Source organism: Pteropus vampyrus, unplaced genomic scaffold (assembly GCF_000151845.1).
Source record: "Pteropus vampyrus isolate Shadow unplaced genomic scaffold, Pvam_2.0 Scaffold656, whole genome shotgun sequence".
Taxonomy (NCBI): domain Eukaryota; kingdom Metazoa; phylum Chordata; class Mammalia; order Chiroptera; family Pteropodidae; genus Pteropus; species Pteropus vampyrus.
Window position 1 is genome coordinate 226,919 of NW_011889437.1, and position 10,315 is coordinate 237,233.

Here is a 10,315-nt window from a genome sequence, read left to right on the forward strand (position 1 = left end):
CTGTCCCATCCACAAGAAAAGAAAAAGTGGTCTGAAAATGAAAACAAGATTGCCACAAAGCAATAGTATTCAAGTGTCCAGGAGCCAAAGTGAATGAGAGGTTTGATCGACCTATCATCCCATTTTTGAGAGCTACGCCACTCAACTTTAGTCACATGAATGGGAACTTGACTCAATAAGGACTTAGTGTCCTCAACAGCCTAATGAGAGTGAGGATGAGCCTGTTACAAGAGTATCGGCTTAGCCCATATTCAGCTTCCCTGTGAAGATCACTCAAGATAATGCTTCCAGGATCCTTCTGAGCCAAGAGGGGACTTCTGTGTATCTAGAACAGTGATGGGAAGAGAGTCCCACATCTACACCAGGATGATCAAGGTTTGAATTAAGCCTATTAGAGTACCTTCAGTGGGGCAGTGGGGAATGTATTTGCCAGTTACACATATGGTACATCAGTAGATGTTAACATGTAAATAAAAGTGGTCCATGAAAAACTGGATTTGGAGATGCTGGAATTAGTAGTCAAAAATGAATTATTGGAGGATTCCTCAGAATGCTTATTACTCAAATAAATTCGGAATCTTCAAAAACAGGATACTTCTGTGGTACTTCTGAAACACATTTCTCCATGGAATCTATCTTTCGCATATCTGAGATTAATGTTTGGTGGTTTAGGATTTGCTGGAATAAAGAGTTCTCAAGATATTTAATTTTATTTACAATTACTTTAGGTGGAAGAGTTAAGTCTAGGATCCCATAATGTTATAACCTTCTAGCTGAGGAGAAAGTTACTTATTGATTCATGTAATATCTCCTACCAGACAATGTAATAGAATTTAAATTTCTACTTTTTATTAGCTGTTTTATTTTTATTTTGATGATCTACAACAATATCAGCAAATTCTTTTTGAAAGGGCCACTTAGTAAACATTGTACCCTTCGTAGCCTAAATATGTCTCTGTCTCATGCTTCTATCTATCTATCTATCTATCTATCTATCTATCTATCTATCAGATTATCTATCAACTATCTACATTTATTTTATAGCCCTTTCAAACTGTAAAAAAAAAACACTATATAAAAATAAGCTACAGACCAAATTTGACCCATAGGCCACAGTTTGCTGACCCCTGATCTATGGTGATAGTTTCAAAGCTCATTGAAGAATTTGACATCAAACCGAAGGACATGGTTTAGATGGTCTCAAAAAGGCTTTCCACTCCTCCTCACCCAAGCTTTCCTGGTATCAGAGTGTTAATGTCTCTAAGGTCAGACCTATTGCTTCTATGCTTCTGAGAGTACATAGCCTCTTGTGACAGCCAGCTTCTAAGATAGCACCAATGATCCTCCTTCTCCCCATATTCACAGCTTTATGTTGTCCCCTTCCATGTTGTATCAGCATTGTTATAAGTGATCAGTAGAATGTGGCAAAAGTATGTGATATGTGAGGCTAAATTATAAAAGACATTTTGCTGCCTGTTTTGCTTTCACTCTCCTTCTCAGATCACTTGCTCCGAGGGCAGGCAATTGTCATATCATGAGGACCTTAAGTGGCCGTATGGAAAAGTGCACTTAATAAGAAACTAAGGCCTCCTGTCAGTAACCAGCAAGGGACTGAAGCCTTCTGCCAATCCTCACATGAGTTAGCCATCTTGGAAGTAAAGCCTCTAGCCTCAGTCAAACCTGTGGATGACTGCATTCCAGAGGACTGCTTGATTGCAACCTACTGAGAGACCCTGTGCCAGAACCATCAGCTAAGCACTGCCCAAATTCCTCACCCACAGAACTGGGAAGTAATAAATATTCGTTGCATTTAAGTTGCTAAGTTTTTGGATAATTGTTTACATAGCAATAAATAAAATACTCCTTTAGCTAACCATTTTGACACAGCCAACTTGATGTCAAGAATTTTTTTTTCCTGTTTTCCACAGGCATTTTTATGCAGGCACATTTTAACAAGTCTATTTTGTTTAACTCTCAAAAAATAAACAAATCATACGTGGATTACACAAATTAACCTCTCCTATTGCCAGCTTCTATCTAAATGATTAGAGGTAGATCAGGTAAGGGATGGGCTGATGCCCAGTATTGAGGGGAAAGTCAGGAATAAGTTGACAATAGAGCGAGGCTGAGCAATGGGCCAAGAATGAGATGCAGATCAGAGATGAGTATGAAACAGGGTTAGGACAAGTCTACATCCATCCTTTAAGAATTTTTAAATGACCTTTATTTTTGATCAGGCCTATCTTGATTCATTCTGCTTCATTTTGAATACTCACATGATTATCCAGGTTGTACACATACAGGCCAAGAAGATTTAACATATGTCAGTTATAATCAGCTTGATAATTTACTCCATACCCTTACCAACCCACTCCTTTCTATGCACAATTACAAATTCATAAGTTCACAAATACTAATCATTTGAACATGTTTTATTAAGTTAAACAAATATAAGCTACTTGAGGGTAGGTATCCTTTATTTACAATCTTTGTATCCTTCCTAGTGCTTAACACAGAACCAGGTACATAGTACGAAGCTAAGCAGAACAGAGCCAAGTACAAATATCATAAGGTTATGAATAACAATGCATCTCTTCCATTCTCATTTAGCAGCTTAGAAGGATCATTTTGATTCTTTGAGTCTCAATGACCTCATTGGAAAATAGGAATAATAATACTTTTCCACGGGGTTATTCGGAGGTCAAATGGAAAGATAAATGTGAAAGAGCTTTCATAACTTGAGATCTATGGAAATGTTAGGTGTTTTTAAAACAAAGCTCCATAGTTCCATAAATATGCCCTGAGTTAATCTATTCAAATGCTTTAGGGACTCTGATATTTTTTGCTAAAAATGAGTCAAGTTTCCTTAAATGTATCAGTTAACAACTGTGTTTCCTTATTAAAGGCAAAAGTCTGGTCTGCATTTTAAAGAGGAAATAAAACATATGGAGATTCTGATATCATCCATCTATATCAGCATAAATATACAAGGAGGAAATCCCAACATTTTATCATTTTACGTATTCTTTGGTTTTGTTGATTTTTTTCTCCATAGGAATTAGTGCACATCCCCACCTGTGATTAAAATGCATGACTTAAATTTAAAAATCTATTTCAATCTCTTCAAGAATGTGTTGTTAAACATATTATCTCTCAATCATATGGTGAGATACCTGTGATATTCTTGCATTTTCTTTCATTACAATTCAGTTTTCTTGCTCCAAATTTCTCTTTGTTTCAATTTCTTAAACTATGAAATCAGGGCATGCTGCTTGGTAATGGATTTGCTATTTGTTATTTTCTGGCACAGTAGTAGCTTAACTAAATCATTCACAGTCCATCAGTCTAAAAGAAATCCCACTCCAGCACTGCCATAGGGTATCAGGATATTATTAATTTAGAAAATATACAGATTCTTATATATGACCCCAAGTTCTTCAAAACCAATGAAAGTGAGAAATGGCTTTTTGATACTAAAAGAAAATTTGATCTTGCAAAAAAATTTTGCCAGAAGCTCTATTCTCAGACTAGATAGACTAGCAGTTCACACAATTGAACAGATTTTGGCATCGATGCATGTAAAAAGGAAACCTTTATGTTTTCAAATAGAGTTGAAAATGTTACATGTGATCTGATTTAATATAATAAACATTTCTTGTGTTCACTTAATGTACCACTTATTGTTCTATGTGCTGTGAGGGTGTAGAGGTAATCTGTGCCCTCTAAGGGTTTATATGTTAAAAGACATATAAATACTTTGCATTATATAAAACATAATGAAATAAATGTTAAATCCGGGTGTAAGTTTTCACTGTGGAAGCAGAAAAACAAATGACTAATTCTGAATAGAGAGACCAGGACACTAAATCTGGGCCTGATGGAAGAGGATTATAATAGGCAGAAACCAAATGGGGCACATGGCTATCCAGGTGGAGGGAATAGTCATCTAAACAGAAATGTTGAGGCAAAAAGTGTTTAGGGTCCATAGAGAGTAAGTACTTTGTTGAGGCTTGAGTTTAATATTAAAGGAAGAGTGAATTTGGATCCGAAACTGAAAAAGTAGTTTGGGATCAAATCAAAAATATCATGCCAAGGACTTTAGAGTTTATCATGAAGGAAATTAGGAGTCCGTTGACAAATTTTGAGAAACAATTTGAGATGTCACCATTGCTTTATAAAGACAATTTGAAAACAGTATAAAGATTGGTCTAAGGATTCAAGAGAATAAAGATAGGGATGCTAGTCTGTCCAGAAGAGACACGTGTGTCTGAACAAAAGTAGTGGTGATTTGAATAGAAAGAAAGGGGATAACTGAGACTAACGCGGAAGACATTTCAAAGAGAGGATCAACAGGATTTAATTGAATGAATGGGTGGGGAAGTTTGGATATAAAATAATGTAGTATGATTCTGAAGATTCTACCATGGGTGACTAGGAGATGTGATGTGCTGGCCATCAGGAAGCTTAATAATCAAGTTACAGCAATGATGTCGACAAGAGATATTTCCATAAGTAAGAATCTACTTATGGATTGGAAAAAAAAAAAAAAAAGAAGGCTGGAACCGATTACTCTTCTTTGTAGAAAAGGAATAGGATAAGACATATCCAAAAAAAAAAATGTGTAAGTAAAAGATGGCAACTTCTAGTGAAAGAACAATAGTCCACCTCCACGTGGAGAAATAAGAAAATGTTCTAGTCATGGTTTCAACTTAGGTGAGCCAGCCTCACAGCTGAAATGGTGGCAGGCTTCTACGTGGTCTTTGAGACATAAAAGGGTAGAATATGGAATAATCCTGAAGGAATGGTGGGTCAAAAGTCAGGAGAGCTTGTAGAGACATGAAGACAGCCCAAATGGAATGACTTCCTAGCTAGTCAGCCAGTCTGAATCAGGTTTGTATTCATAAATTAGAACAGTGACAGCATGATGGTAAGGTTGGTTTGGGAGCTTTATATATTAATCACTGAGCTAAGATTGTTCTAGCTTAATTAAATATATTAATAGCAGTCTACAGCAAGATTATGTCTCTTGGATTTTAGATATTTGCAGTAGTGCTGGGGATGGAAAGATTTTCCAATAAAGTGATATTCTATGAAACTAAATAAAATTTATAATTTACTGACATTGGTATGACATAGGAAACAGACACCTGAGGGATGCTTCAACCAACATACAGCACTAGATGGTTGTTTAAACACTGGCATAAATCATAGAATCACTTTCCCCAGTTCATGCATGCACACATCTATTTATTTAATAAATATTTACTATGCACCTGTATGTCTCAGATACTATGCTGGGTACTAGTAATGTAAGGATAAGAGAACTGCTGCTCTTAGGCAGATTACTATCTAGTTAAAGATATGTTAATCTAGAAGCTTGGAGGTGAAAGCAGTTTAAAAATTAAGTTTACTATCCATTTCTAAAGGTTGAATGAACAGAATAACAATACAACAAAGACTATAGCTAGCCTTAATTGAACATCTATTACGTGCCAAATACTGAGCTGGGTAGTTTACATCTATCATTATATTTAATCTTCATTAATGATTAAATAAGGTAGAGATTGTTATTCCAAAATTTTAGATGAGATAGAACGTGAATTTAAGACATTTTCTCCTTGTCATAAAATGTAATAATTGCAGATAGAAATTGAACACTATCTCACTTCGAAGTGCATTTTCTCCTTTGACTTCAGGTTACTACTCAGGAAACTTCTACATAAAACTAAGGAAGGAAAGTTAGAAAGTCATAGATAATCTGAGAAAATGTCTGGGAAGAGGTGGACCGAAAATGTGGAGTAAAGGAAGAAATTTGAAGAGGCAAAAGCCTATCTAGGTGGACATATGGAGGGGAAAAAGTCCAAGGAAAAGGGGAACAGAAAACATCAGCAAAAGCCCTGAGCTAGGAATGAGTACACAGTGAAGTGTGCCAAAGAGAGAGAGAGAGAGCTGTCTGGAACCCCCTGACACATCGAGCTTCTAATTTCAAGAATAGTGACCCTACTTCAGTCAGCGAACTTCTGGGAACCTTAGCAGAGATGTGTCATCATCATGTGGGTGATTTGTTTCTTCCGATTCCACCTCTACCCAAGTTTTTAATTTGCTGGATGCTCCTAGAATCCGTGTAAGCGTAAACAGTCTGCAGCTTAATATATGTGAAAGCAACTTCCAGCTGTGAAAAGCTTACCCAGTGGGTGACTCGTTTTCAGGTTGTTGCTAAGAACAGTACAGTTCCAGTTCCAAAGCTATGCTGGAATACTGCTGCAGCAGATGTGTGTGTCAGCAAACAACTATGGCACTTCACGTCAGGAGGCCACCTGAATCACGATGCCCATTGGGAGAAGCACAGTCCAGGGACTGAGCTCCCTGGGGATCTGATTGTAAGCTAACATTGTCGTTTCGTATTCCTATTTTCTTCTTTGACAGCATGTGTTAACAAGTTGATTCAGGACCAAAGTGACTGATAAAAATGTTACTGAAAGCAACTGGTTCCCACCAATGTGTTTGATTTCATCTTTATGTCTCATGTTAGGAAAAGAAGAATATGACATTCATTTATTCATCCATTTATTTATCAAAAATTTTAAACAACTCTCCATTTAAAAAACTTTGGTAATCGCTGAGGTCAGGATACAAAGATTAATAACACAGAGCCTATACTCATGATAAATTACTGGTTAGGAAGACAGTATATCTCAACGTAATAGTATAATTTCTTGCTTCTCAAACCAGGGTCTGGGAACATATTATCAGGGTTCAGAGATTAATCCATCAGATTATAAGCATGCATATGCATAACTCTTCAGAAACTTAAGTAATACAAGCCTATTCTGGATCATCTGGAGGTCTAACGTATCATAACATTATGATATGTTATAATATTATAACTTGAAATTTCAGAGCCCAGATACATGTTTTTTGTTTTCATGGAGGTCGGTGCCAGGTTTGTGTTTGTGTTTTTTTATCAGATTGGTGCCAATTAGTACCCTTTTTGTTGTCTAGTACAATTGAAAGGAACAGTTTTATAATATGGATAATGAGTCAGGCTCTACAAAGGTCAAATAGCATCATGTGCCATCCAAACAAAAAGTGTGAAAAGAGACAAGTCATGGGAAAGCTGAGTCATTACAAAGCTCAAAAAATTTGACAAGGCACTTTGTATAACTATATTTTAGCTCTGAGATCTATTTCAATTTCAGTAAAACAATATCATAATATTTTTTTAATTGTGTGTTTATGTGTTTAAATCGTAATTTTTGGAAATAGCATATGCGTGAGATTTCAGGTTGGAAAATATTTAAGTAATATGGTAAAAAAAAACACTTAAGTTACATGATAATTTTTCTTTAAAAATGGTCCATACCCCAAATTGAGACTCATCGTTATGCCATATGCCGTTATCTGTACTGCCTGCCTCCACCCCCAATCACTCTGATAAAGATCATGTGATGTTGATCTTCCACTTTTCCTGTTTTACGGCCTCTTACTCATCCTCGTAGTAATTGAGTCTTCTGAGGTATTTGGTACTGTTTTCATTTTCTTCTATTTGAAACTTTTTTCTTCTGAATACTGAAAAATTACTCTTGTCTTTTCTTCTGTTTCTCTGTCCATTCTTCGTTAGTCTCCTAGAGTTATTATTTTCTGTCAGTCGAATAGATATTGACAATTCCAAGAGTTTTTTCCTAGCTCCTTTTTTATTTTTATCATTTCTCACACTTGATATGAGTATAAAGTCATCTGCTCCTAATGTTTCAGTTACTATCTATATGATAATAACAAAATCTAAATGATGCAGCCAAATCTCTCTCCTAAGTTCCAACTGTCTACTGGGAATATTCAGTTGGGTTGTCCATAGCCTTCTTAAACTCAAGATATATAAAACTGAACTCATCGGCTACACACACACACACACACACACACACACACACACACACTTGTAACCACCTCTCAACTCCACATCTTCTTACTCTAGTTTTCCCCATCTTCTGAATGGAAGCCATTCTGCATTCCTTCTCTCTTTCTACCATGTATCCGAGTCAGAAATCTGCAAGTGTATTGAAGGATGCAAGCAGACAGCAATTTCATTCTTTCTTTCCACTTTCCACTTCCAACTCCCTCATAACTTGTTTAACATACATGAATAAAATAGTTGGGCACATCAATTGTTTTTTTAGTCACTATCAAATTCTAGTGAGCATGGGATTATTTTTTTTATCTTGTTTGTGGCTATTTCCCAGATGAGTTTTATCTCATCGCTTTGCTGTCTAGCGGTCCACTCTTCTGGGATTATGTAGTCTCCAATAGTCCTTTTAGGTAGAGTTCCTAACCAAGAGGATTTAGTCTGTTTCCCTTCCTGTGAGCTCCCCATCTGGCCCACAGGAAACAAAATTCCATCTTTTTTCACCAAGAAACTCTAGAACTACAGGCCATTCACTGTGTCTATATTCAGGCATCTCTGTGTCTATTTTCTGCAGAAATGCAGATGAATTTAAGCCATAGTTTTTAAACTCTAACTTTTCAGATGTGAGTCAGATAGTTGTCCCTGCATCCTTAAAACTCTAGGAAATGCATGTCAAACTCCTCTTGGAACGCCCCCTCACTTGATTTGAAGTAGGTGGAAGTTTGCTCCTCTCCTTACCTGTAGGAAGCAAAGCCCATCCACAACTCTGTCCAAATAAATCTGAATCCCTGGCTTCTTCAACTTTGGATGAACACTTAGACTTTTCTTAAGAAGATGGTTGTCAGGCTATTACTGGCAGAATCAGTTTGTGGCCATCTCTTTGCAAATACTGTACAAAGGAACTAGTATCCAAATTTAAAATACTGCTTTTATTTTTATTTGGCAGCTAGTGCTTTGTTCTCAAACTTTGATGACTCTTCTGAAACTCATAGACATTAGGATAATTCAAATATAGTCCTTAAAATGTACAGTTGAAACTTATTAGATTTCATTAACCAATGTTATCATGAAAATAAATAAATACATAAATAAAATAAAAATAAAAATAAACAAAAAAACAAACAAAAAAATATAGTTCTTATAATGCAATCTTGGCACTGCCTTTCCCTTATCCCTAAAGTGATATTTTATATGTCTTATACCCAATCAGTCCTCTTTCTCCTTTTCCCTCTCCCTCTCTCATACTATTTCCAAAAACTCCTAACTTACTCACTTCTCTCCAATATTACCTTCCTTTCTCTACATACTAATTGCAAATCATCATTCACATAACAAATAGGACAGTGTTTCTAAAATGTCAGTTTGCTCATATCAAATAACTCTCGGTTTCTTACATGCTACACACAAAATTCCTTAAAATAGTATATGAGGCCCTTTATGATCTAATCTATGCCTGCATCATAAGCCTTCTCCCTTACCCTAAACCCCATGAAGCTGCCACCCCAAAATCTGATATGTCAACCATACTGAAGTACGTGAAATTATCTGTATGAAACCTCTTGACTTTACCTATGCAATGTCCTTTTCCTAGACTATCCCTCCCTCCCACAGCATCCCATTTCCACTCTCGTTGAAAATTTTTCATGCATCTTCTGCAGCTCAACTCAATGATGACCTACTCTATGAAGCATTTCCTGGTGTTCCCAGAGGCATATAAATTCATCTGTCAGTTTCAGAGGCCCTCAAAGTTATCATAGAAGGGCTATCACTAGCATAAATTGTCATTAAAATCTTCTATCTCTAATCACACACCTGATTTAATCTCTATTGACTCCCATTCCCAGTCTAACCAATACTCCAGATATCAAGTGTCTTTCATAGATGGTTGAGTTAGAAAATTTAGGGACATATTTATCTTATTTTGTTTAGCGTAATACCCAGAAGTGTTTTTCTAATATTTCGGCAAATTCACAGTGTAACATTGCTTCAGTTTCTTCCTTAGAACATTCCACTAGAGTACAGCAGGGCTTTCTGACCTAATTTTCTCAGCTCCCTCAACTCATTGTTCATCTCTCACAACTGTAACAGAATAATGTGGATCCTCAATTTTTTTCTAGATTGTATTATTAAAGTCTCAACTCCAAATCTCCATGTATTTAACTCTCTTAGCCCATATCAATCACTAATTTCACTTTTTTTTTTACAATTATCATCAGCAAATTAAAAGCTGTGGGGATCTAATAAAATGGATGAGGCATCCATAGCACCCACGTGAACCAACTATGCTGTGACGGAAAGCAGATAGGTGAGGGCCTCCCTGGGTTCTCTTATAATTACCCGGTGTGCAGACTAATCTCTAATGAGGTCTGCTGTTTACTGTCAATGATTATACAACTAGAGAGCTGTGTATGGCAC